This window comes from Lactuca virosa, chromosome 3, assembly GCF_052849685.1.
Source record: "Lactuca virosa cultivar CGN04683 chromosome 3, Lactuca_virosa_CGN04683_v6, whole genome shotgun sequence".
NCBI lineage: Eukaryota > Viridiplantae > Streptophyta > Magnoliopsida > Asterales > Asteraceae > Lactuca > Lactuca virosa.
Window position 1 is genome coordinate 407,486,212 of NC_136428.1, and position 27,901 is coordinate 407,514,112.

Genomic DNA, 27,901 nt, shown 5'->3' on the forward strand with positions numbered 1-27,901 from the left:
ATTAATTAAACATAATGATTTCTAATTAATATATTAATCCATTAACATATTAATAAATCATTTATATATATTAATTTATTAATCTTATAAATTAATATCTCTCCTTTCATAATTTCCTTGTCCAGTTGCTAGGTTGAGGGCAACCCAAAAGGACTGTGCTGCTATCAACTCAAGTACATACCAATTATAGTTATGGGCTTAGACACCTAATCCAACATCAACAATGACTCAGTAGTGAGTCGACTCATCGTTGCCACGTAAGCCAAAACCTAATTGCCACAAAGATAGAACTAATCCATCAGTTTATATCGGGACGTGAGGGCTTACGAACAGTAACAATGGAGCTTTTTCTTCGTCATTAACGCCATGTACTTCTCCTACGTTCTAATTCCAAAATCCGAATCCTAGAAAGTGTAGGTGAGATTTCCGATGTGGTGGTGGGTGTAAACAGAGAGAAGGGGGTGGCGGAGAAGACAACGGTGGAGCCAACATTAGGGCCACCACCCTCGATTTCGGTATTCATAGACTTTGTTCTTCTTCCCTTCAAGCATATTACTTGCAAATTGATTAAGTAAAGGAAGTTTGTGTAATGCGATTGATGGTTGAAGAAATGCCATGGATCGATCTTCGAGCTCGATATCACCATGGATTCGAGCAGAATTCATAAATGATTCCCATATTTCAAATGTAGGTTCAAAAGGAATGTTTTTGATGAACTCAAAAGCTTCGTTTAGATGCCTAGATTTCCCCAAAACATCAATAACCCCTAAATAATGATCAATTTTTGGATCTAGATTGTAGTCGTTCTTCGTTGATTTGAAGTGTTTGAAGCATTCTTGAACTAAATTAACACTTGCACATGCTGAAAAAAGTAATTGGTAAGTCTCCTTGTGTAACGCTTGATTCATGTATCATTTATTTCTCAAAACTTTAGGGTTTTGGGTTGGAACTTGACGAGTTGGGGAGCTCCAACTCGTCGTGTAGGAATCATTTTTTTAACACCCAGTTCCTGATAAGCATTCTTAAAATGAAGATTTATCGTTTTAGCAAAGGGACTCGACGAGTTGAAGGACCAACTCGTCGAGTAGGATCGGGCGTGGACGCGGGAGTTAAGTGACCTACTCGGCGAGTCGGTATACCGACTCGGCGAGTAGCAGCTGTTTGGGTAAACCCTAAATTGAGGGTTTGCACCCTATTTAAACACCTTATCTCAGCCTCCATCGTCCCTTATACTCCCAGAAGACATCATATCGAAACCCTAGCCGTTTTGTGTGTTCTAAGGCCATTTTGGTGCTTTTTGGTGGGTTGTGAAGCTTGAGAAGAGGAAAGGAGCTTGTGAGACCAAGGGGAAACAAGAAGATCCAGAGTTTGGAGCTCATTTTCAGCTTATTGGAGGTATGAAGTTGAACCTTTGTTTATAGATCTTGATTTTTGGGCCTTTTCCTTCATCTTTCTAAGCCCTAGAGAGGTGGTATTCGGGATTTAGTGTTGGAAGTCAGTGTATGCTTTAGATCCAGGTCTATTGGGGGGTTTTATGGCACAAAGGTGCCCATTTTGTTGCCATGAACACCCCATGCACCATGGAGGCCATCTTTTATGGATTTTCGGGCCAAAGACCCCTTGCATGTGTACCAAGTTTGGAACTTTATGTATGAAATGGACATTATGGGGCCATATCTATGGTTTTGAGGTGTTAAGACCCATTGAAATCGACTGTATAGTATTGCTCAAGGATGGACTCGACGAGTTGTTCTTGGGACTCGGCGAATCGCGGTGTATTGATCACCAAATCCTTTCTGTGGATGGACCAGTTGTTAGGGAGGAAGTCCCGTGGATGTTTAGACACGAAAAGGGACCTGGGAATCATGGGACTCGACGAGGGTATGAACAGACTCGGCGAGTCCAAGGCAATCTCCCAATCTTTGAAGATGAACTCGACGAGTTGTTCATACAACTCGGCGATTCGTAGACCGGACACGTTCTTATGAGGGAGATGAACTCATCGAGTTCAAGGAGAAACTCGACGAGTCGGATGAAGATGGTCCCGATATTTTGAATGAAGGAGAACCCGTCGAGTTCTTGCTAGACTCGACGAGTGGAGTCGGGGTTGGATCGGGTTAGTGGAGTATGGACTCGATGAGTTGGTAGACCAACTCGGCGAGTCAGGTCAACTGGGTGTTGACTTTGACCAATGTTGACCTTGCTTGGTTTTGGTATTGACCCTGGTTAGGGTTGTTTGTTCTGTTTGATGACTTGAGGGTTGTCGTGTAGGGATTGAGGAGTCGAGGAGAGCTGACCTTCACGTCGAGGACAGTTCAGACACTACACGACATCGGGGTGAGTTACCTTCCAGTAGGAGTGGGTCTAAGGCACCAAGGCCGGACCACTAGTGATTGTTTAGTTGGGATGATTATCTTTGTGATAATTGTCTGGTCTGTTATGGATGGATATGTGAGTATGCTAGATTGCTTGGTATGGAAGTATGCTAGTTGCTTTGTTATGTGAGATAGTATCAGTAGGAGGGGACTAGTCCCCGATTCGGTCGTTAGGACCAATGGGTAGGTCGGACACCCCAGATATGTCTGACAGCATGATTGTGATATGATATTATTGTTGGATAAGGTGTCTAAGTCCATAACTTATTTGGTATATACTTGACCCGACCCGGCATGGTCCATTTGGGTTGCACTTCACCCAAACGATTTATGGATAATTTTATGAGAGTTGTATACTTACGATTTATTAATATATTATAAGTTATAATATATTAATATAAAGTCATGCTACTTAATTAGTTTTAATCTTGAATTAATTATGAATTGATTTAGTGATTAAAAGGAAGACTAATTAAATCATGGGCTATTATATTTATATGGTGTGGGCTAATGCTCATTTGTTAATGGGCTAAGCTTATATGGAAGTCCATGGATGATCCATGGAGCTTTTACCCATGGATCCTTGGAAGAGGAAAAGACATGGGTTATTAGGGTTTCACCCTAACCATGTACACTATATAAACAAGCTTATGTTGCATGAAAAAGACACTAATGTGTGTGTAAGTGTGGTGGCCAAAATCAAGAGTTAGCATACTCTCTCATATATTTTCCAAGTTTGTGGTGATTTGTGATTTCCATTTGAGGCATTCACATTATTGGTGCTTGGCTCTCAAACTCCAAGGAATCAACAATCAACAAAAGGTATGTAATTCATCTAGTTCTTTTATGGTTAAAAGTACCCCATGCCATGCTAGATAGGTTATAAACCTTGGAAAATAATATTTTGCATGTATCTTAGACAAACATAGATCCAAGGTTTAATAGGGTTGCATGTACACTTAGGAAGTGTTAGAATGCTCAAAACCCAACAGTGGTATCAGAGCCTAGGCTTGTTTGTTTGATACTTGATGCAAAATAGTGATAAAAAGTCGATTTTTGCTGTCTGACTGATGAACTCGCCGAGTCCATGTGGGGACTCGCCGAGTTCATGTGTAAACTCATCCTACTCGGCGAGTAGGTTCGTGCACTCGGCGAGTAGGAGCCTCAGAATGCAGATTTTCGACTTTTGCTGCTGGAAATGGACTAGAAACATTACCCTAAACTGTTTTGGTGTTTTTAAACTTGTTTTAGTTGGTGTAATGGTTGTCCTAATCCATTTACAATAGCTTATATCAAAATTTCATGTTTTGTATGTGTTCATATAATTCTTGAAACTTTGATGATCATGTTCATGTTCTTATGAATTTAGAAGATGATAGGAATTATTTGCTGAATTGTTTAGGATTAATTCTTGATCATTTATGTGTTTTAATGGAGTCCATAATTTGTCCTCAAGTTATGGATATCCAAAGGTCACTTCTTTTAAACACACACTTAAAACACATAAGTTACATGGAAATGAAGAGTCTTCATTTTTATGAACCTTTAATTCATAAGTTATGAAATGAAAAGTTTTGAATAGTTTCAAAACTTGTCCTCAAGTTTTGGAATTTGTAAAGTTACACACACTTTAATATACTTTAATTCCAAACCCTTAGAGTTTTAAAAGTTAAAATTCAACCCTTATACTATTTATAACATTAATGGTTAATTATTATATATATGTATAAGATTAAAGTCGTCTTACCGCTAGTACGCCTCATTCACGAAGCCAGTCTATAAGGTGGGTATAAGGTTGTTGCCTATAAAATGGAAACTTAATGGGTGTCCACTCTCACCCACCGCTTGCTTGACTGGTGGAGGGTCGTTAGCCGAACGGGTAGGACAAGGACTTATAAATTCTCATTAAAAAGTATGATGAATATTATAAAGTAACTAAACCTTTTATAAATTCCCAATCTTAGTTACTTTAGGAATATGTGAATATGGTGCTAACCCATGAAATTCACACTTTGTACCTTACCAAGCCGTTGGTGGAGCGTGTGTGGTTAACCGGCACACTAACTTGGACTAGTAAGGATCACGAAGGGTGACTTAATGTTTATCATAGATCGGTGGAGCGTGTGTGGTTAACCGGCACATTGATTAGGTGATAATATTAAGGGTACCAAGTGAATTTGCATGGTTATTCACACCTTGTTTTGTGATCCTCGGCATCCCAGTCACAAAACTTGAAGGGCACAATCGAGATTGAAACATGCCATTGAAAAGTTCAATGAATCTCAAAGGAATCTAGGAATTTCAAAAACCAATTAAACCTAATAATTCATTTCGTTTTCATGGTGGAAATTGGTGAATCGTCATTCACCTACCTTCAAATATATTATAGCTTAGATTACGGCATCCCTCTTCTAAGTTATAATGTATTGTGTTGGATCCTAGCCTTAATATTACATTTGGGTGTATTATTAAGGATTCGATATATCTAATCTAAACTTGTTTTCTTCTTTTCAGATGTCTTCCAACAACAAAGCTTCGGGCTCTAACCCTACTGGCTCGTTTTCCCTCATGAACCTTTGTGGGAGGGTCATCTTTGATGGTTCCAACTTCATGGATTGGATCCGGAACATCAGGATGGTTACTCGTTACGAGGACAAGGAATATGTCCTCGATAAGGAGCTAAAGGAGCTTGATGAGTCCACTGCTACTCCTGAGGAGGTCGTTGAGTATCAGGCACATGAAACAGATGCCACAAAGGTGGCATGCATCATGATGGCCACCATGACAGCTGAACTCCAAAAGTCCTATGAGGACTATTACCCTTTTGAGATGCATCAGGATCTGATGGAAAGGTACCATCAGAGTGCTCGTCAAGAGCGGTATGAAATAATCTCCTCCATGATCACTACCCGTATGAAGGATAGCGAACCAATCACGAGCCACATGCAGAAAATGCAAAGGTATGTGGACCGTCTAATGAAACTGAATGTGAACTTCCCTGAGGAGTTGGCAATTGATATCATTTTGCACTCCTTGCCATCGTGTTATGATCAATTTCGTATCACATACCACATGAACAAGGAGGAAGTCACACTCAGTAAGCTTCAAGGACTTCTGAAGACTGCCGAAAGTGGTCTTAAGAGTAAGTCGGTTGCTACTCCTACTCCTACTACTACCCCTGTTTTGGCTATCGGGCAAGGCAAAGGGAAGAAGAGGAAGCACCCTTCGAAGGGTACCAAGGGAAAGTCCCTTGAAGGCTCCTCATCTGGAACCCAAGGTGGTTCTATCACTCCTTCTGCCATTCCTAAGGATGCTGAATGCTTCTACTGTCAAAATAAGGGGCACTGGAAGCGAAACTGCCCAAAGTACTTGCAGGATGTCAAGGATGGGAAAGTGAAACCATCCCATGCAGGTATTTACACTATATTGTCTAATAACTCACCATATTCTAATTCTTGGGTTCTTGATACAGGTTGTGGTATTCACATCTGTTGTGACTTGCAGGGCCTAAGAAGAAGTGAGGATGTGGAGCACGGAAAGATAAACTTAATCATGGGGAACAAGAAGGTTGCACCTGTTACCAAGATTGGAGTTTATACTTTGTTGCTAGGTAGTGGGTTAAAGTTAGATTTGAATAAATATGTGTACTCGTCTGAAATGGCGAGGAATATTATTTCCTTTCATGCTTTGTAAAAACAAGGTTTTACCTTTTCTTTTGATAATGAAGTTGGTAGTATTAATGCTTTCTTTAATAATATTCTTTATTTTAAAGCATTACCTTGTAATGGTGTGTATGAAGCTGTATCGGTTGTAGATAATTTAGGGAATAATGTATTGTGTATTGATTCTTCTACTAGCTTGGATAAAGCATCTTTGTGGCATTGTCGTCTTGGACATGTAAGCAAGAAACGCATAGGCCAGCTCCAAAAGGATGGAGTCTTGGAGTCGTTCGACCTCAAGTCGGATGATAGTTGTGAGTCTTGTCTACTTGGAAAAATGACAAAATCACCCTTCACTGGTACTTGTGCAAGGGGTGAGGGTTTGTTGGACCTTATACATACTGATGTATGTGGACCATTCAAAACCGCCACAAGGGATGCTAATCGCTATTATGTGACTTTTATTGATGATTTTAGTAGATATGGTTATGTCTACTTAATCAAACATAAGTCAGAAACTTTTGAAAGGTTTAAAGAGTTTAAACAGGAAGTAGAAAATCAATTGGGCAGGAACATTAAGATGCTTCGATCCGATCGAGGTGGTGAGTATCTTAGTACTGAGTTCCTCGACTATCTTAAGGAGTGTGGGATTGTCTCACAATTGACACCTCCCAGGACACCACAGCTGAATGGTGTAGCTGAGAGGCGCAATCGAACTTTGTTGGACATGGTTCGCTCTATGATGAGTCGAGCTTCACTACCAATCTCTTTTTGGTGGTATGCCTTAGAGACTGCCGCCCACATCCTTAATCTAGTCCCTACAAAGAAGGTTGCCAAAACACCTCATGAAATGTGGACTGGGAAAGTTCCCAATTTGGACCACATCAAGATTTGGGGTTGCGAGGCTTTCGTGAGGCGCGAAACTCATGACAAGCTCGAACCTCGAAGTGAAAGGTGTGTTTTCATCGGCTACCCACAAAAATCCTTTGGTTACCTCTTCTACAGACCTAGTGAGAATGTGGTCTTTGTGGCTAGGAGAGGGGTCTTTTGAGAGAGAGAATTTATAAGCCAAGGAGACAGTGGGAGGCAAATTGATCTTGAAGAAATTCAAGACTCGATTGGTGAAGGAACCTCAGACACTAGCAATCAACTTGAGGAGGAAATTCATGTTGATACAGCTGACGAGTCTATACTTCCGAGGCGTTCCACAAGGGTTAGGAACACACCTGAGTTTTATTATGGATTTCATATTACTACGGAAGGTGATACATTTATCAGTGACAGTACACTGGTAAATCTGGATGAACCTAACAGTGTTAAGGAAGCCATGGCAGGCCCAGAGTCTGCTAAATAGAAGGAGGCTATGGACAGCGAGATACAGTCCATGTATGACAATCAAGTTTGGAACTTGGTTGACAATGTACCAGGCCGTAAGACAGTCGGGTGCAAATGGATCTTCAAGAAGAAGACCGACATGGATGGGAAGGTGCACACTTATAAGGCTCGACTGGTTGCGAAGGGTTTTACTCAGACTCAGGGTATTGATTATGATGAAACCTTTTCACCAGTAGCAAAGATTAAGTCTATTAGGGTTATGCTAGCCATTGCTGCATTTCATGATTATGAAATATGGCAAATGGATGTCAAAACCGCTTTCCTTAACGGAAATTTGGCTGAGGATGTTTACATGAATCAGCCAGAAGGTTTTGTCAGTGCAGAGTACCCCAATAGAGTGTGCAAGCTTGAGAAGTCCATTTATGGATTGAAACAAGCATCTCGAAGTTGGAATCTTTGTTTCGATGAGAAGGTCAAAGAGTTTGGTTTCTCAAGAAGTGAAGATGAGTCCTGCGTGTATGTCAGAGCTAGTGGGAGTATAGTTAGTTTTTTGGTACTGTATGTGGATGACATACTACTCATAGGAAATGACATCCCAACCTTGCAGGAGGTTAAGTCCTGGCTTGGGAAGTGCTTTGATATGAAGGACCTTGGAGAAGCTACCTATATCCTAGGGATAAGGATATTAAGAGAAAGGATTAAAAGACTAATTGGACTTAGTCAGAGTATCTACTTGGATAAGGTGTTGAAAAGGTTCAACATGCAGAATTCCAAGAAAGGAGAATTACCGATCCAAAGCAATGCCAAACTGAGCAAGGCTCGGAGCCCGAGTACAGAAGATGAGATAGCTGAGATGAGTCGATTACCTTATGCTTCCGCTGTTGGTTCGATCATGTATGCTATGACTTGTACTCGTCCTGATGTGGCCTTCGCTTTGAGCATGGTCAGCAGATATCAGGGGAACCCTGGCAAGGCTCATTGGACTGCGGTAAAGAATATTCTCAAGTACCTGCAGAGGACTAAGGATTGGATCCTTACCCTTGGTGGGAGTGATGACTTGAGAGTAGTAGGGTATAGTGATGCTAGCTTTCAGACTGATAGGGATAACTTCCGCTCTCATTCGGGCTGGGTCTTTACCTTAAATGGAGGGGCAATCACTTGGAAGAGTTCCAAACATGAGACTGTAGCTGATTCGACTTGTGAATCAGAGTACATAGCAGCGAGTGAAGCGGCAAAGGAGGCGATATGGCTGAGGAACTTCATCGGAGACCTTGGAGTTGTACCAGCTATTAAGGAGCCTATGGAGATTTTCTGTGACAACAATAGTGCGATTGCCTTAGCCAAGGAACCAAGAGATCATGGCAGATCCCGACACATTGACAGAAAATATCACTTCATAAGACACAAGATAGAAGAGGGACTCCTCGTGGCAAAGAGGGTATCGTCAGATGAGAACCCTGCGGATCCCCTTACGAAGGGACTGACGAGGGTTAAGCATTTGCAGCATGCGAGGCGCATCGGGCTGAGGGACGATATTAGTTTTACAGATTAGATAGCCTTTTCTGAAACTTGTAAAATGTAATTGACGTTTGATGATGAATAAAATTTGTGATTTATTTATGAGTAAAGTGTTGCTATCATTGTCAATTATTTACTATTGTTTCAGTTTTGCATGTTTTGACTTCCAGAATAATTAATTTATTCAAACTCTCCACAGTCGGTCATATGTCGGAAGTAGGTATGAATCAAGACTGTCATGAATTGGGATTGTAGATGACTAAAGGTGTTTAGCCATAGCAATGGTTGCTACAACATTCATGAGTACTCATAAGTTATGAGTATTGGAATAAACCCACGCTCACTTGTATCACTTCATGGAATTTATCTCGAGTGATCGTGAGACGGTAATATCATATAAGTCTTCAAACCTAGAGATATGAGTTGTTACCTATGAGTTGGTTGTGCATTGATTGCACGTAAACGCATCAGTAACTTGATGTTATAAAACGTGCCTTTGTGTGCAATTCAATAAGTAGTAGAACAAGCATATGAGTCGAAGTTTATCTGTTCCTTCTAGAAATAGAAGCGATATATGGGCCCCTCGATGATTTTGTGTTGACCCATGTACCGGGCCCGGTCAGAACTAAATTGATGTGTTCAGTTAAGTTCTTTGTCAAACAAATCGGAAATCGAGAAACAACTGCTAGACAATAAGCAAGACATTGTTCCATGTATTTGTCCGGCTGATATCATGAGAGCAGAGGATTATATGATCACTTATCTAAAATGGCGCTTCATAGTTCAACAGAGTTTTCGAGAGCTACGATTGCCGGTTGGTTCCTGAAGTAATATAGGCAAATATAGTTATTAGACTTATCCAAGTGGGAGTCTGTTGGATAAGGTGTCTAAGTCCATAACTTATTTGGTATATACTTGACCCGACCCGGCATGGTCCATTTGGGTTGCACTTCACCCAAACGATTTATGGATAATTTTATGAGAGTTGTATACTTACGATTTATTAATATATTATAAGTTATAATATATTAATATAAAGTCATGCTACTTAATTAGTTTTAATCTTGAATTAATTATGAATTGATTTAGTGATTAAAAGGAAGACTAATTAAATCATGGGCTATTATATTTATATGGTGTGGGCTAATGCTCATTTGTTAATGGGCTAAGCTTATATGGAAGTCCATGGATGATCCATGGAGCTTTTACCCATGGATCCTTGGAAGAGGAAAAGACATGGGTTATTAGGGTTTCACCCTAACCATGTACACTATATAAACAAGCTTATGTTGCATGAAAAAGACACTAATGTGTGTGTAAGTGTGGTGGCCAAAATCAAGAGTTAGCATACTCTCTCATATATTTTCCAAGTTTGTGGTGATTTGTGATTTCCATTTGAGGCATTCACATTATTGGTGCTTGGCTCTCAAACTCCAAGGAATCAACAATCAACAAAAGGTATGTAATTCATCTAGTTCTTTTATGGTTAAAAGTACCCCATGCCATGCTAGATAGGTTATAAACCTTGGAAAATAATATTTTGCATGTATCTTAGACAAACATAGATCCAAGGTTTAATAGGGTTGCATGTACACTTAGGAAGTGTTAGAATGCTCAAAACCCAACAATTATGTGTTAGCAGTAGGGGTGAAATAGTCCTTGTGTTCGGTTGAGATAGACCGGAGGGTAGGCCATCACCCCAGAATGGCTTGACATGAGTAGGTCAGCACCCCAGAATGGCTTGACATGGGTAGGTCAGCACCCCAGAATGGCTCGAAATGGGTAGGTCAGCACCCCATAATGGCTTGACATGGGTAGGACGGGTGCCCCAGAACTGCCCGGCAGTATGTATGCGATGTGTGTTGGATTAGTGTCTAAGCCCGTAACTATATTTGGTATGTACTTGACCCAGTTGTGCATGGTCCTTCTGGGTTGCCTTCACCAAAGCAACTTGACAAGGTAATTTGATATGAGAGAGAGGATATTATGGTTTATTAGTATATTATAAGAATAATATATTAAAGGAGAAATCATATTTATTTAATTAGTATTAGTCATAAATTAATTAGGAATTAATTTGGTGACTAAAAGAGATTAATTAAATAAAGGGGTATAAACTGTCAAATGTGTGATAGTTGGATTTTGGGCTAGGAAGCCTAATGGACAAGAGGGGGAACGAAAATATGATGAAAGGATCATCATATTTCGTCCAAGGCCATATTCCAGAAGGTTCCTTGGGCTGCTTGGTGGCTAAGCTGTCCATTAGGGTTTAGACTGAAACCCTAGTAGCCTGCAAGTATAAATATGACCCCTAGGCTATGGAAATCGGCTAGACATTATTCCAAGAGAAACCCTAGGCCGATTTCTAGCATCCTCCCTCCTCTCTCTTATTGCCTTCTTGCTACTTGGTGTTTGTGATCCATTAGAGGAATTACAATTGTGATTCTAAGCTCAAGCAAAGAAGATTCAAGCTATTTGAAGAGGTAAACATCTAGATCTGATGTTGTTTGTTATTTTGATAATATGTATGCTAGTTTAGGGTTTGCAAGACTTGGATTCAAAGCATGTACAATAGAGAAACCTAGATCCAAGCATTAGGGTTTGTATGAGCACATAGGATTGTTTCTTATGCATAAACCCATCAGCGGTATCAGAGCCTTGATTGGTTTCAATTGTATGTGATGCTTAACTGTTTTGCTTGCTGAAAATCGAGTTTTTTTGCCTCTGCCCGACTCAACTCGGCGAGTCAGTATCTGGACTCGGCGAGTTGGCCCCTACTCGGCGAGTTCAGAGCTGACTCGGCGAGTACGAGCGTCAGACAGAGGATATTTCGGGATTTAGTTGCTGTTTTGACTTGGATACAATGCCTAAATCGTTTTTTGAAGTTAAAATCCGAATTTTATCTTAATTAAATGATTATCCTTGCCAAAACAATAGATAATTTCAAATCTTTTGAATATTGGTTGTTTATATGATAAATATGGATTATTTAAAATTATTTGGTAATTATCTTATAACTAAATAAAGTTAGATCAAATATAGATAATTATGAAATTAATTGTTTAATTTGAATTATGTGTTATTTGATCCCTTATGTTTTGAAAAATTCAAAACTTGCCCTCAAGTTTTGAAATTTGAATTTTGTGATTAAAAGTTTAATTTGAATGATTTAAATTTCAAACCCTTAGAATTTTACAAGTTTAAAATTCAACCCTATGCTATTATATTATTACAAGATTAATTAATATATATGTATAAGCATAAGCTAGTCTTATCGCTAGTAGGCCTCATTCACGAAGCCAGTCTATAAGGTGGGTATAAGGTTGCTGCCTATAAAATGGCGCTTAATGGGTGTACACTCACACCTACCGCTTGCTTGACTGGTGGAGGGTCGTTAGCCGAACGGATAGGATAGGGCGTTTAATTCCTCATTATAAGTATAATGGAAATATTAAAGTAACTACATTGTTTTATAAATTCCCAATCTTAGTTTCTTTAGGGTAAAATGTGAAAATGATGCTATTCCATGGAATTACACTTTGTACCCCTGTCAAACGTTAGTGGAGTGTGTGTGGTTAACCGGCACACTAATTTGGGATACATTGGTGACAAAGGGTGGCTCGATGTTTTATCATAGATCAATGGAGCGTGTGTGGATAACCAGCACATTGATTAGGTGGTGAAGACATTGAGTGCACCATGTTGATTCGCATGGTTATTCACAAACTTGTTTGCGATCCTCGGCATCCCAGTCGCAAATTTAAAGTGCATATCGAGATTTAAACATGTCATTGAATTGTCCAATGAATCTCAAAAGAAATCTAGGAATTTTCAAACACATCTAAAACTTAATTTCCTTTCGTTTTTATGGTGAAAATTAGTGAATCGTCATTCACTTACCTTCAAATTATTTACTTTTAGATTACGACATCCCTTTTCTAAGTTGTAAATAATGTTGTTGGATCCTAGCCCTAATTTATCATTTGGGTGTTTAATTGGGGATTCATTTCTAATCAAACTTTGTTCCTTTCTATGTCTAACGCAAACGCAAACAACAACACTTCTGGGTCATTCTCGTTGATGAACCTGTGTTAAAAGGTGACATTTGATGGCTCGAACTTCAATGAGTGGATGAGATACATTCGCATGATAACTCGCTACGAGGACAAAGAATATGTCCTCGACGAGAAGCTAGAGAAGATTAACCCAGAAGAAGCTACTCCTGAAGAGCTGGCTGCCTTTGAGGCCCACGAGCGTGATGCAACGAAAGTTCATTGCATCATGTTGGCCACCATGAACCTCGAACTCCAGAAGTCCTATGAGGACATGTATTCATATGAAATGCATCAAGATTTGCTGGACATGTACCACCAGAGCGCGAGGCAAGAGCGCTATGAGATCATCACCAACATGATCACAGCTAAGATGGGAAGTGGAGAATCCCTAACATCTCATTTGCAAAGAATGCAAAGGTATGTTGATCGTCTTCTCAAACTTAATGTTAAGTTTGATGAGGATTTGGCTATCGACATCATCCTCCACTCCTTGCCTCCTTGCTACAACCAAGTCAGGATGACCTACCACATGAACAAGGAAGAGGTCACCCTGAGTGAACTCCAAGGGCTCCTGAGGACAACTGTGAGCAACCTCAAGGACAAATCTGTTGCATCATCCTCTACTATAGTTGCTCCTGTGTTGGCAATCGGCCAAGGAAAGGGTAAGAAGAGGAAGGCTCCTTCCAAGAGCCACCATAAGGGTAAGACCCAAGATGGTTCCTCTTCTAGTGGGACCAAAGCAGGTTCTATTAAACCCTCTTCTGACCCAAAGGAAGCAGAGTGCTTCTACTGCCACCAGAAGGGCCACTAGAAACGAAGCTGCCCCAAGTATCTGCAGGATATCAAGGATGGGAAGATAAAGCCCACCTTCGCAGGTATGTATTTAATTAAATCTGATAACTCATCACTTGCTACTTCATGGGTCCTTGATACAGGATGTGGTTACCACATTTGTTCTGATTTGCAGGGGCTAAGAAAAGGTAGGGAAGTGCAGCATGGAAGGATAAGCTTGATCATGGGAAACAAGAAGGCTTCACCAGTAACCAAGATCGGAGTTTATTCCTTAGTGTTGAGTAATGGGTTAGGACTAGATTTAAATAATTGTTGCTATTCGCCAGATATGGCAAGGAACATCATTTCTTTTCATGGATTGTTTAGACAAGGTTTCAGATATTCGTTTGATAATAGTAATGGTTCTATTAATGCTTATTTGAATGGTGTCTTTTATTTCAATGCATTACCTTGTAATGAGATTTATGAATCTGTGTTAGTTATTGATAATTTAGGAAATGATGTTTTGAATATTGATTCGTCCACAAGTTTGGACAAAGCATGCTTGTGGCATTGTCGCCTTGGCCATGTTAACAAGAAACGCATAGCCCAACTCCAAAAGGATGGAGTCTTGGAGTCATTCTACCTAAGGGACGATGACGTGTGTGAGTCTTGTTTACTTGGGAAGATGACCAAGTCACCCTTTACTGGCATATGTGAAAGGGGTGAGGGTGTATTGGATCTCATACATACAGATGTATGTAGACCCTTTAGATCCACCACAAGGGACGCTTGTCGCTTCTACGTGACTTTTACAGACGATTATAGCAGATATGGATATATCTACTTGATTAAGCAAAAGTCAGAAACCTTTGAGAAATTCAAAGAGTTTAAGAATGAAGTGGAAAATCAGCTGGGCAGGAAAATCAAGATGCTTCGATCTGATCGAGGGAGAGAGTACCTAAGTCTTGAGTTTCACGGCTATCTAAAAGAGTGTGGAATAGTTTCACAATTGACGCCTCCTAGAACGCCACAATTGAATGGTGTGGCTGAGAGACGTAATCGAACCTTGTTGGACATGGTTCGGTCTATGATGAGTCATGCTTCGTTACCAATCTCATTCTGGGGGTATGCCTTAGAGACTGCCGCCCATATCCTTAACTTAGTTCCCACCAAGAAGGTTACCAAGACACCTTACGAGATGTGGACAGGGAAAGCTCCCTCGTTAGCACATATCAAGGTTTGGGGTTGTGAAGCTTTCGTAAGACGAGAGACTCACGACAAGCTAGAACCTCGTAGTGAGAAGTGTTATTTCATCGGCTACCCATAAAAGTCTTTTGGCTATCTCTTCTATAGACCAAGTGACAATGTTGTCTTTGTTGCTAGGAGAGGGGTTTTCAGAGAGAGAGAGAGAACTCATAAGTCAAAGAGACAGTGGGAGTCAGATTGACCTTGAAGAGCTTCAAGAGTCAGGAGATGAAGGAACCTCTGACACTGGCATGCAACCTGAGGAGGAAACTCCGGTTGAACCAATTGACCAATCCTTACCTCTTAGACGTTCAAGTAGAGTTATTGTTCCACCCCAATTTTATGGTTTCCATATTACTACTGACGGGGACACATTTATTAGTGATAGTACACTAGTAAATCTGGACGAACCTAACAGCTACAAGGAAGCCATGGCAGGCCCAGAGTCTGATAAATGGAAAGAGGCAATGGACAGCGAGATTCAGTCCATGTATGACAACCAAGTTTGGAATTTGGTTGATAATGTACCAGGTCGTAAGACGGTCGGGTGCAAGTGGATCTTCAAGAAGAAGACAGACATGGATGGGAAAGTGCACACTTACAAAGCGCGATTGGTCGCAAAGGGCTTTACTCAAACTCCTGGAGTTGACTATGATGAGACCTTTTCGCCAGTTGCCAAAATAAAGTCTATTAGGGTAATGCTCGCAATAGCTGCGTTTCATGATTATGAAATCTGGCAGATGGACGTAAAAACCGCTTTCCTAAATGGGAAGTTAGCTGAGGATGTTTACATGAATAAGCCAGAGGGCTTCGTCGATGCGAAGCATCCAAATAGAGTGTGCAAGCTTGAGAAATCCATTTATGGATTAAAGCAAGCATCTCGCAGATGGAATCTTTGTTTTGACGAGAAAGTCAAAGAGTTTGGTTTTCTGCGAAACGAGGATGAGTCATGTGTGTATGTCAAGGCCAGTGGGAGTATAGTGAGCTTCCTCGTATTGTATGTCGATGACATACTACTCATAGGAAACGACATCCCAACCTTGCAGGAGGTAAAGTCCTGGCTTGGGAAGTGTTTCGCTATGAAGGACCTCGGAGAAGCTGCATATATTCTGGGAATAAGGATAGTGAGAGACAGAAGTAAGAGACTGATAGGACTCAGTCCGGATACATACTTGGAAAAGGTACTAAAACGTTTTAGTATGGAAAATTCCAAGAAAGGGGAGTTACCAATCCAATGCAATACCAAACTGAGTAAGACTCAGAGCCCAAGTACAGAGGCAGAGATAGCAGATATGAGCCGAGTACCTTACGCTTCCGCAGTTGGCTCGATTATGTACGCTATGACCTGTACTCGCCCTGATGTGGCCTTCGCTTTGAGCATGGTCAGCAGATATCAAGGGAACCCTGGTAGAGCACATTGGATTGCTGTCAAGAATATTCTTAAGTACCTACGAAGGACCAAGGAATGGTTTCTAGTCCTCGGTGGGAGTGATGACTTAAGGGTGCGAGGGTATAGTGACGCTAGTTTCCAGACGGATCGGGATAATTACCGATCACAGTCGGGCTGGGTCTTTACCCTGAATGGAGGATCAGTGACTTGGAAGAGTTCCAAGCAAGAGACCGTAGCTGATTCAACGTGCGAATCGGAGTACATTGCGGCAAGCGAAGCGTCAAAGGAGGCTATATGGTTAAAGAACTTCATAGGAGACCTTGGAGTTGTGCCAACCATAAAGGAGCCCATGGAAATTTTATGTGATAATGAAGGAGCGGTTGCCTTGACCAAGGAACCAAGGGATCATGGCAGATCTCGACATATCGACAGGAAATATCATTTTATTAGACATCGGGTAGAAGAGGGACTCCTCGTTGTGAAGAGAGTATCGTCAGAAGATAACTCAGCAGATCCCCTTACGAAGGGACTGAGTAGGGTCAAGCATTTGAAGCACGCTAGGAGCATTGGGCTAAAGGACGATATTAGTTTAGATTAGATAGGTAGGAAACTTGTAATAGATAATTTTATATTCAACATTTGATGATTAAATAAAGGTGTTTTATTTATAAGAAAGTTACTATCCTATGTTGATTATTTATCTATTGTTTCAATTTTGCATGTTTTGACTTCCTGAATAATAAGATTATTCGAACACTCCACAATCGATCATATGTTGGAAGTAGATATGAAAGAAGATTGTCATAAATTAGTTTGTAGATTGTCTAAAAGGTTTTAGACATAGCAAAGGTTTGCTGCAAAGTTTATGAGTGCTTATGAAATATGTTTTGAGCATTGGAATAAACCCGCACTTGCTAGTATCACTTCTTGAATGTTATCATAAGTGATCGCAAGATGATAATATCATATAATCTTAAAACCTAGAGATATGGTTGTTGTTTGCTAGTTGATTATATATTGATAATACGAAAACACATCAGTAACTTGATGTTATAAAACGTATTATTGTGTGTAACTTAGCTAGTAGATAATAAGAGCATATAAGTCGAAGTTTATCTGTTCCTTTTATTCTAAGAGGATAAAAGCGATATCTTGGCCACTCGATGATTTGGTTTGACTTATGTGCCGGGCCCGGTCAGGATAATGTTGATGTGTTCAACTGAATTCTATGTCGAACGAATCAGAGATCGAGAAACAGAATGCTAGACAATAAGTATTGTCTGCATGATATCTAGAACAGAGGATTATAGGATCCCTTATCTGAAGGACAGGATTTTGATCAGAGTGACAGAAGCGTATAAGAGCTACGATTGCTAATCGGATTCTAAAGACGTATGTGAGATATAGTTACTAGACTTATTCAAGTGGGAGACTGTTGGATTAGTGTCTAAGCCCGTAACTATATTTGGTATGTACTTGACCCGGTTATGCATGGTCCTTCTGGGTTGCCTTCACCAAAGCAACTTGACAAGGTAATTTGATATGAGAGAGAGGATATTATGGTTTATTAGTATATTATAAGAATAATATATTAAAGGAGAAATCATATTTATTTAATTAGTATTAGTCATAAATTAATTAGGAATTAATTTGGTGACTAAAAGAGATTAATTAAATAAAGGGGTATAAACTGTCAAATGTGTGATAGTTGGATTTTGGGCTAGGAAACCTAATGGACAAGAGGGGGAACGAAAATATGATGAAAGGATCATCATATTTCGTCCAAGGCCCTATTCCAGAAGGTTCCTTGGGCTGCTTGGTGGCTAAGCTGTCCATTAGGGTTTAGACTGAAACCCTAGTAGCCTGCAAGTATAAATATGACCCCTAGGCTATGGAAATCGGCTAGACATTATTCCAAGAGAAACCTAGGCCGATTTCTAGCATCCTCCCTCCTCTCTCTTATTGCCTTCTTGCTACTTGGTGTTTGTGATCCATTAGAGGAATTATAATTGTTATTCTAAGCTCAAGCAAAGAAGATTCAAGCTATTTGAAGAGGTAAACATCTAGATCTGATGTTGTTTGTTATTTTGATAATATGTATGCTAGTTTAGGGTTTGCAAGACTTGGATTCAAAGCATGTACAATAGAGAAACCTAGATCCAAGCATTAGGGTTTGTATGAGCACATAGGATTGTTTCTTATGCATAAAACCCATCAATGTGGTTGTATGGTATGTGGTATGATGGGGAACTCACTAAGCTTTGTGCTTATAGTTTCAGTTTTGCTTTCAGGTACCTCTTCGTCTAAGGGGAAGGAGCCGGCGATGTAGCAACGCGTCACACACACACCTATGATTTCCGCTTAGAGTTTTCTGGGATTGTACTCTGATATTTGATACTTCAGATGTTTTGGTTTGAGACTTGATATTATGGTTCTATGTATTGACATGATTTTGGCAATGATTTGATAAACTATTTATAAACCACTTAATTAAAATGAAATTTTTGGCCTCGAATTTTGGGATGTTACAGTTTTGGACGCGGGATTAAGGGTCTACTCGACGAGTTGGAAGGCCCCAACTCGACGAGTAGATGTTGGAAAGGAAAACCCTAATTATAAGGGTTTGCACCCTATTTAAAGGCCTTAAGCCTCATTGTTAGCCTCCCTTACCGCCCCCTTTTGTCCAGAGAAACCCTAGTTCGTGATTTTCCTACCATTTTGAGTGTGTGATAGCTTGAGGGGTGCCTTTTTGGTGTTTATGTGAAGAAGCTTGAAGTGGTTGGTGCATAGCTGAAGGGAGAGGCTGTAGATCCGGTGTTTACTCTGTTGTGGCAACAGTTTTAAGGTATAAAGTCGATACCTTGGCCTTTTATTTCTTAGATCTTCTCCTATGAAAGTTTATGGCCATTATTAGCCTATTTTGGGACCATTCTTGGATTTGAGCATGTTATGAAGATATGGCTTCAGATCTGGACATCTCATGGCCTTTGTAGACTTAAAGTTGCCAACTTTATCAAGTCTTGGCCCTACTTCATGCTCTAAGTCCCTTGATAAGCTTTGTTTGAGTGTTTTACCCCTTTGATGCCTTGCCTGGATGTAAAGTTAGGAACTTTACATGGTATCTTAACCCTAAGGGACCGGATCTGTAGTTTGGGGCTTTAGATTCGACTGGAAAGGGTTGAATATGTTAAGACTGGGAAAAATCGAAGAGTTTCCCTGACACCCAGACGAGTTGGATCGGGTTTTCCCGCCTTCTGGCAACTGAGCGAACTCGGCGGGTTGATGAGATAACTCGGCGAGTTAGCTAAGGTTTTTCCCGGTTTTCTGAACACTGAAGGAACTCGACGAGTTGCTAGATGCACTCGACGAGTTGGGTCAACATGGACTGTTGACCTTGACTTTGACCATGGTTGACCAAGTTTGACTTTAAGGGTATTTTTGGTATTTCGGGATTTTGACAAAGTTAGTCACATGGTGGTTGTAGGCAGTTGAGTTGGAGATGTGAGTTGGGATTGATCTTATCAGTTCAACATTTCTTGAGAGGTGAGTCTTCTCACCATACCAATGGGTCGAAGGCACCAAGGCCGGCCCATTATATGATATGTGGATTGTTAGTTGATTATGTGTTATGTTGGTATGACATTTGCATGGAAGACCCCGGGGGGTTCCCGTGGCGGTAGATTAAGACCATGTGGGGTTCCCATTGCATTTGGTGTAATGCCTTGGAGGGTTTCCATGGCATCCTAGTATGTTGGCATGTTTAGTTTGTATGTCATTTCCTGATTAGCTAAGACCATGTGGGGGTTCCCATGGCAGTTAGTGAAGACCGTGTGGGGGTTCCCATGGCAGTTAGTGAAGACCATGTGGGGGTTCTCATGGCCGTTAGTGAAGACCATGTAGGGGTTCCCATGGCAGGTAGTAAGACCATGTGAGGGTTCCAGTGGCACTCGGTATAATACCTTGAAGGGTTTCCATGGCATCCTTATATGTTTTTATGCATGGCTTATGTTGTTTATGTAGCTGATATAGCTAATATGGATTATGTGATTATATGGATTGCGTGGGGTATGCTCTGGGAACTCACTAAGCAGTAGCTTACAGTTTGTTGGTTGTTTCAGGTACTTCATAACCTAAGGGCAAGGGCCCGACTTGATGGCGCGGCATGCACTCTCCGATGTTTCATTTGGGGACACTCTGATATTATGAATAAAATGTTTGATGTTGTGGATTTTGAAAACAATTGTGATTGGTATTTCATGTTTATTGGAAATGATTTTGTTATTTAAAAATGAAAATTTTTATTGGAAATTTGGTTTGTTACAAGTTGGTATCAGAGCCTTGGTTTGAGGGATCCGGGCACACTCTCGGGTGTGTCAGAACTCAAACTAAGGAAATGGTAAAATTGTTTTCAAAAATCAAAGTTAAAACAACTTAAAACCGAAAAAGGGAGAGTGCAATGCGCGTAATCGGCTGAGCTCAAGTAAGTGGTTCCCCAATATGTTAGCCATGTTATACTGATATTTGGAATATGATAGTTGGATGGATTTTGCTATGTGTATGCTTTAAAAATTGTATACGGTTAGGATCTTATATCCTTAGAATGATTGATTTGGCCTTATTTCCTGTTCCTCGTCTGGTTGTGGTCCTAGGGTAGAGTCTGTTATTCGAAAGTCTATTTGATCATGTCATGTGTGTAATTTTCATGCATAGGGCAACCTGTTATGATTGATTTGAGTTCTGGTTTGATGGGAATGGAGCAAATCTTAGGGTAGCCTTGGATTTGAATTGTGCGATAGTTTGTGAGATATGTTATGTTCTGGAACGAATTAGAGTTATCATGAAGAGCCTTGGGGAAGGTACAGGTAGGTGTGGAAAGTAGTATTGGGCCCGTACTACTGAAAGCACAGGACCTGTACCCGAACTAATGCTAGATCTGGAAGCTCTAAGGAGAACCGGTGTGGAGGGATCCCCTTTTTGGATATCTTGATCATTCTGTCTTGTGGTATTTCAGATCAGAATGGTGGTGACACGTCATAGAGCAGGGGGATCAGGATACGAATCTGGGTCGGGCGACGGTACCGAGCCTGTAACACCCCGACTCTCAGGTATAAACTTTCAGTTATATATATCTCCATTAAAAGGTCGACTCGACGAGTTGGATGCCCTGACTCGTCGAGTAGGCAAGGTTTTGGTCGCGGGTCTTAAGTGACCGACTCGACGAGTCATAGGACAGACTCGACAAGTTGGAGCTGGAATGAGAAACCCTAATTTTCGGGGTTTTACACCCTATTTAAAGGGCCATTAACCTCCCTGAGCCTCCCTTGCAGCCCCCTTTGAGTCCAGAAACCCTAAATCGCCGTTTTTCTCTCTTATTGTGTGATATTAAGCTTTGTGGTGGATTGTGGAAAGAAGATTTTGAAGTGCTCGAGCTTGGAACAAGAGGAAGGCTATAGATCCGGGTTCTTCTTCATCTTAGCACTGTTTTTGAGGTAACTAGTTGTTACCTTGACCTTCTTCTACCTAGATCTATGCATGTATGAGATTAGGGCCATTTTGGCAATGTTGATATGTTATTTTGGGTATTAGGCATGATCTGAAGTTGCAACTTCAGATCTAGGCTTATCTTGGTCTGTAAGATCATAAAGTTTCATCCTTTAGTGACTTAATACCTTCCTCATCCCTTAGAACCTTTCTTTAGCTTGATTTGGACCATTATCACCTTGCATGTACGTAAAGTTTGTAACTTTACGTAAGAAGTATGCCTTAAGAGCTTGGATCTGCATTTTGGAGCTGTAAAGTGGCTTAAAAATCGTCTGGATGGAAAAAGGACTGAAGGGACTCGACGAGTTGCATAGCCAACTCGGCGATTCCAATGAAGATTGGCCTTGAAGGTTCCTGCATGGACTCGGCGAGTCAGTAGGGTGACTCGACGAGCTAGTTAGGGTTTCCGCGATTTCAGATTACGCATAGACTCGACGCGTTGGTGGTAAACTCGGCGAGTCAGTGAGGGTTTTATGACCTTCTGAACCCTTAAGGAATTCGACGATTTGCTAGCTGCACTCGACGAGTTGGGTCAACATGGACTGTTGACTTTGACCATTGACTTTGAATTTGACCAAGGTTTGACCAGTTGACCTCTGGGGGTATTTTGGTAATTTGGAAATTTATGGAAATGGTCTTATGGAACTATAGGTGGTGGAGTTAGTGGCGGTGGTCCGAGAGTTTGAGCTTATCAATTTCGTTCGACAGTTGTGAGGTGAGTTTTCCTCACTATGCTCAAGGGTCTAAGGCACCAAGGCCGGCCCTTTTTTATTGTGACTCTGATATGTTATGCTAGTATGATCTGTTAGATTAGCATCCTGGTAGAGAGGATGGTATTATATTTCTATGATCTGTAGATCAATATCCTGGTAGATAGGATGATGTTATGCTAGTATGATCAGTTAGATCGGTTTGTATGTCTATAGACTGTTATGTGATTATCTGATATATGTGCACATGTTGATTAGTGGTTGAGGCTCCTCTTCTTTGTGCGAGAGCCAATAGACCTGTGCATTCCAACCCGATGGTTGTGGGCCGTGAGTATTCCATCCCGAGGATGATTGGACTCATAGTATGAGGGCATTCCAACCCGATGGTTGTGGGCCTGGGGTATTCCATCCCGAGGATGACTGGACCTATAGCATGAGTGGCATTCCATCCCGATGGTTGAGGGCCTGGGGTATTCCAACCCGATGGTTGATTGGACCCATAGTATGCTGTTTGTAATAGTATGTGTATAGTTGTGTGTATGGGTATTTTGGGGGAACTCACTAAGCTTCGGGCTTACAGTTTCAGTTTTGGTTTCAGGTACCTCAGATGATCGCGGGAAGGTAAAGGCGTGATCGTACAACTCCTCACTTTTTATGACTATGTTTATGGGATACTCTGATATGGAATTATTTTGAAAACAAATTTGTAATAACTGTTGGTTTCTAAATGTTTTAAAAAGTTTAAATTTGGCTTGATTTTTATGGATGTTACAGAGCCCATTGATGAGAGGCTGCGGGAGCTCATCGTAGCCGAGGTTATGAGGGGCATCCTTGACGCTGCCCCAGTGATTTTCGGGACCGTCAAGGAAGGGATGATGGAGATCGTGGAGGAGCGGCTCAGGTCTTCCGAGTCGAGATTGCTACGGACTAGGTCGGGGCCCGAACTCCCTCGTTCCGGGAGGTCAAGGTGTGCGGAGCGCCTGAGTTCTTTGGGGTCAGGGACCCCATAGCTAGTCGACGCTGGGTGGCAGACATGGATAATGCCCAGCACACGAGCTTTTTCCCCGAGGCGGCAAAGGTGGGGTTTGCCTCGTGTATGTTGAGGGACCGAGTCAGGGATTGGTGGGAGGAGGTGACTAGCCAGGTGGGATCAGCCGGTGTGGTTGAGATGTCATGGGAGGAGTTTGTCAGCCGCTTTGATCTGGAGTTTGCACCATCTATTGAGGTGAAACGGTTAGCGAGGGAGTTCCATGAGCTCCAGCAGACCACCGAGACTGTGGCGGAGATCCCTGCCAAGTTTCGGGAACGAGCGTTGTTGATCCCGCAGTATGTTGCGGATGAGGATATGAGGAGGACGAGGTATCATTCTATACTGAGGGATGACATCTGTGAGTTCATAGCTTTACGGGGTGCAAAACCCTGAATGAGATGGTGGAGAAGGCCCGAGAGCGGGAGATGGAGTTGGAGCTTCGCACCAAGCGGAACCCATAGCAGGTTCAGACAGCTGTAAGTCAGGCTAAAAATCCTAAGACCTCTGATTCTTCCAGTAGGGGCCAGTAGGGTCGTGGCCGGTGTACCAAATATGGGAGATCGCACGGTGGGGTTTGTCGGGTGACGGGCCCGGTGTGTTATACATGTGGTCAGTCGGGCCACGTAAGTAGAGATTGCCCCAAGAAGGGCTTGATTTGTTTCCACTGCAACCAGACCAACCATAAAAAGGTCGATTGCCCGAGGTTGCAGGGAGGAGGAGGAGCAGTGGCGGCGCCTGCACCCGCTACAATGAGGATCACTGATGGCCGCCCTGCTAAGGCGGATGCTCCTGTGGTGAAGAGCCGCTCATTTCAGTTGACCACCAAGGATCGGGCAGCGCCAGACGTCATGGTTGGTACGTAAATTATTTTCCTGCTTGATATTGATTTGTATTGCTTATGTATATATGTGCTCCTGTATAGGGACCTTTTTGTTCAATGGTATGTCGGCTCATGTTCTTTTCGATTCGGGAGCTACCCGATCGTTCGTATCTCTTGCGCTTAGCAAGAAGTTTTAGGATGCTCCGGGGACTTTGGATTCCCCGCTTGAGGTTGAGATTACGGACGACCGCACTATGAGTGTTGCGAGAGTATATCGGGACTGTGTCCTGAATGTGTTGGGGTGAGGTTGGGCACCAAGTCATGGGAAGCACCGAGGTGGTGCTTAAGACTACCGAGCTGATCCAGCAAGTGCGCGACAGACTGCGAGTCGCGCAAAGCCGTCAGAAAAGTTATGTTGATCGGTGTCGCTCGGATCTTGAGTTCCAAGTGGGAGACTTCATTTTGCTGAAAGTGTCACCATGGAAGGGCGTCATTAGGTTTCAGAAGAGGGGGAAGTTAGGGCCCCGATATATTGGTCCGTTCAGGATTTCTGCCAGGGTGGGCAAGGTGGCTTACCGTTTGGATTTGTCAGACGAGCTTAGCCAGAATCACAACACCTTCCATGTGTCTCTGCTTCGGAAGTGTGTCACAGAGGAGGCCACGGTTATTTCTTTGGATAACATTCAGGTGGATGAGAGCCTGAACTACATTGAGAGGCCCGTTGCGTTCTTGGATAGGAAAACTAAGGTTCTCCGTAACAAAGAGGTGAAGCTAGTGAAGGTGCAATGGCAGCACCGGAAGGGCTCGGAATGTACATGGGAGCCGAAGGAGGAGATGCGAGAGCATTACTCGGGTTTGTTTGCATCAACAGACTTCGAGGACGAAGTCTAGTTCAAGTGGGGGACATTTGTAACGCTTGATTCAGGTATCATTTATTTCTCAAAACTTTAGGGTTTTGGGCTGGAACTCGACGAGTTGGGGAGCTCCAACTCGTCGTGTAGGAATTGTTTTGGACGTGGGATTAAGGGTCTACTCGACGAGTTGGAAGGCCCCAACTCGACGAGTAGACGCTGGAAAGGAAAACCCTAACTTTTAGGGTTTGCACCCTATTTAAGGGCCTTAAGCCTCATTGTTAGCCTCCCTTATCGCCCCCTTTGTCCAGAGAAACCCTATTTCGTGCTTTTCCTACCATTTTGAGTGTGTGATAGCTTGAGGAGTTCCTTTTTGGTGTTTATGTGAAGAAGCTTGAAGCGGTTGGTGCATAGCTGAAGGGAGAGGCTGTAGATCCGGTGTTTACTCGGTTGTGGCAACCTTTTTAAGGTATAAAGTCGATACCTTGGCCTTTTATTGCTTAGATATTCTCTTATGAAAGTTTATGGCCATTATTATCCTAGTTTGGGACCATTCTTGGATTTGAGCATGTTATGAAGATATGGCTTCAGATCTGGACATCTCATGGCCTTTGTAGACTTAAAGTTGCCAACTTTATCAAGTCTTGGCCCTCCTTCATGCTCTAAGTCCCTTGATAAGCTTTGTTTGAGTGTTTTAGCCCTTTGATGCCTTGCATTGATGTAAAGTTAGCAACTTTACGTGGTGTCTTAACCCTAGGGGACCGGATCTATAGTTTGGGGCTTTAGTTTCGACTGGAAGGGGCTGAATATGTTAAGACTAGGAAAAATCGACGAGTTGCCCTGACAACTAGACGAGTTGGATCGTGTTTTCCCGCCTTCTGGATACTGAGCGAACTCGGCGAGTTGATGAGATAACTCAGCGAGTTGGCTAGGGTTTTTCCCGATTTTCTGAACACTGAAGGAACTCGACGAGTTGCTAGATGCACTCGACGAGTTGGGTCAACATGGACTGTTGACCTCGACTGTTGACCTTGACTTTGACCATGGTTGACCAAGTTTGACTTTAAGGGTATTTTTGGTATTTCGGGATTTTGAAAAAGTTAGTCACATGGTGGTTGTAAGCAGTTGAGTTGGAGCTGTGAGTTGGGATTGATCTTATCAGTTCAACATTTCTTGAGAGGTGAGTCTTCTCACCATACCAATGGGTCGAAGGCACCAAGGTCGGCCCATTATATGATATGTGGATTGTTAGTTGATTATGTGTTATGTTGGTATGACATTTGCATGGAAGACCCCGGGGGGTTCCCGTGGCAGTAGATTAAGACCATGTGGGGGTTCCCATGGCATTTGGTGTAAGGCCTTAGAGGGTTTCCATGGCATCCTAGTATGTTGGCATGTTTAGTTTGTATGACATTTCCTGATTAGCTAAGACCATGTGGGGGTTCCCATGGCAGTTAGTGAAGACCGCGTAGGGGTTCCCATGGCAGTTAGTGAAGACCATGTGGGGGTTCCCATGACAGGTAGTAAGACCATGTGGGGGTTCCAGTGGCACTCGGTCTAAGACCTTGGAGGGTTTCCATGGCATCCTTATATGTTTGTATGCATGGCTTATGTGGTTTATGTAGCTGATATAGCTAATATGGATTATGTGATCATGTGGATTGTGTGGGGTATGCTTTGGGGAACTCACTAAGCATTAGCTTACAGTTTGTTGGTTGTTTCAGGTACTTCAGAACCTAAGGGCAAGGGCCCGACTTGATGGCGCGGCATGCACTATCCGACGTTTCATTTGGGTACACTCTGATATTATGAATAAAATGTTTGATGTTGTGGATTTTAAAAACAATTGTGATTGGTATTTCATGTTTACTGGAAATGATTTTGTTATTTACAAATTAAAAATTTTATTGGAAATTTGGGCCGTTACACCTTGTTTGGAGTTAACCCCAGCTCTTTCATTTGGTCGTATAACAACAAACCTGCATTGGGTTCCCCGTTATCTGTGTAGCCCTTTATCATTGAATGTCATAAGCTTAAGTTGTCTCGTTCATGCATTCTGTCGAACACCCTGCATGCATCCCTCATGTTGTTGCATTTTATGTATAGTACTATCAATTTAGAGTTCAAATTCACAAAACCGTAGTAGGGAGATCGAATAAGAAGCTGCTGAACCTTCTTCCCCAGTTCAAGATCGTCACACGAATCCAAAACAAGCTCAAAAACATCGGATCCTGCGGGCACACCTTGAGACATTAACTCAATCGTTTCTTTAATCGACCCATTTTTACATAGTGCCATTAAATCCACATCTGGTGGCGGAGATGGGTTGGTGTGTTTTCGTGTTTTGGGAAGAGTTGGTGGTTTTATGGATGTGTTGAGTCGGCGATTGGTGTTCGATTCTACCGAAGTCAACATCAGGGCCACCGCCGGAGCCGAAGAAGACAACGGTGGAGCCGGAGAAGACAACATCGGAGCAGGTAAAGATGAAAGACGGTAAGGGATTTGATCGGATTCGGGTTCTAAAGAAAGCATTACATTAGGTGTTACACGTGGCAATTGAGTTAACATCTAAACCTGCTGATTAGGATGAGTGTCACC

At 41.9% G+C, this 27,901-nt stretch overlaps 1 pseudogene; it reads right to left on the reverse strand.

Annotated features, from left to right (window-relative positions):
* Positions 1 to 491: 491 nt before the first annotated feature.
* Positions 492 to 27,871, reverse strand: LOC145165018 (pentatricopeptide repeat-containing protein At2g15690, mitochondrial-like; annotated as a pseudogene).
* Positions 27,872 to 27,901: the final 30 nt, after the last annotated feature.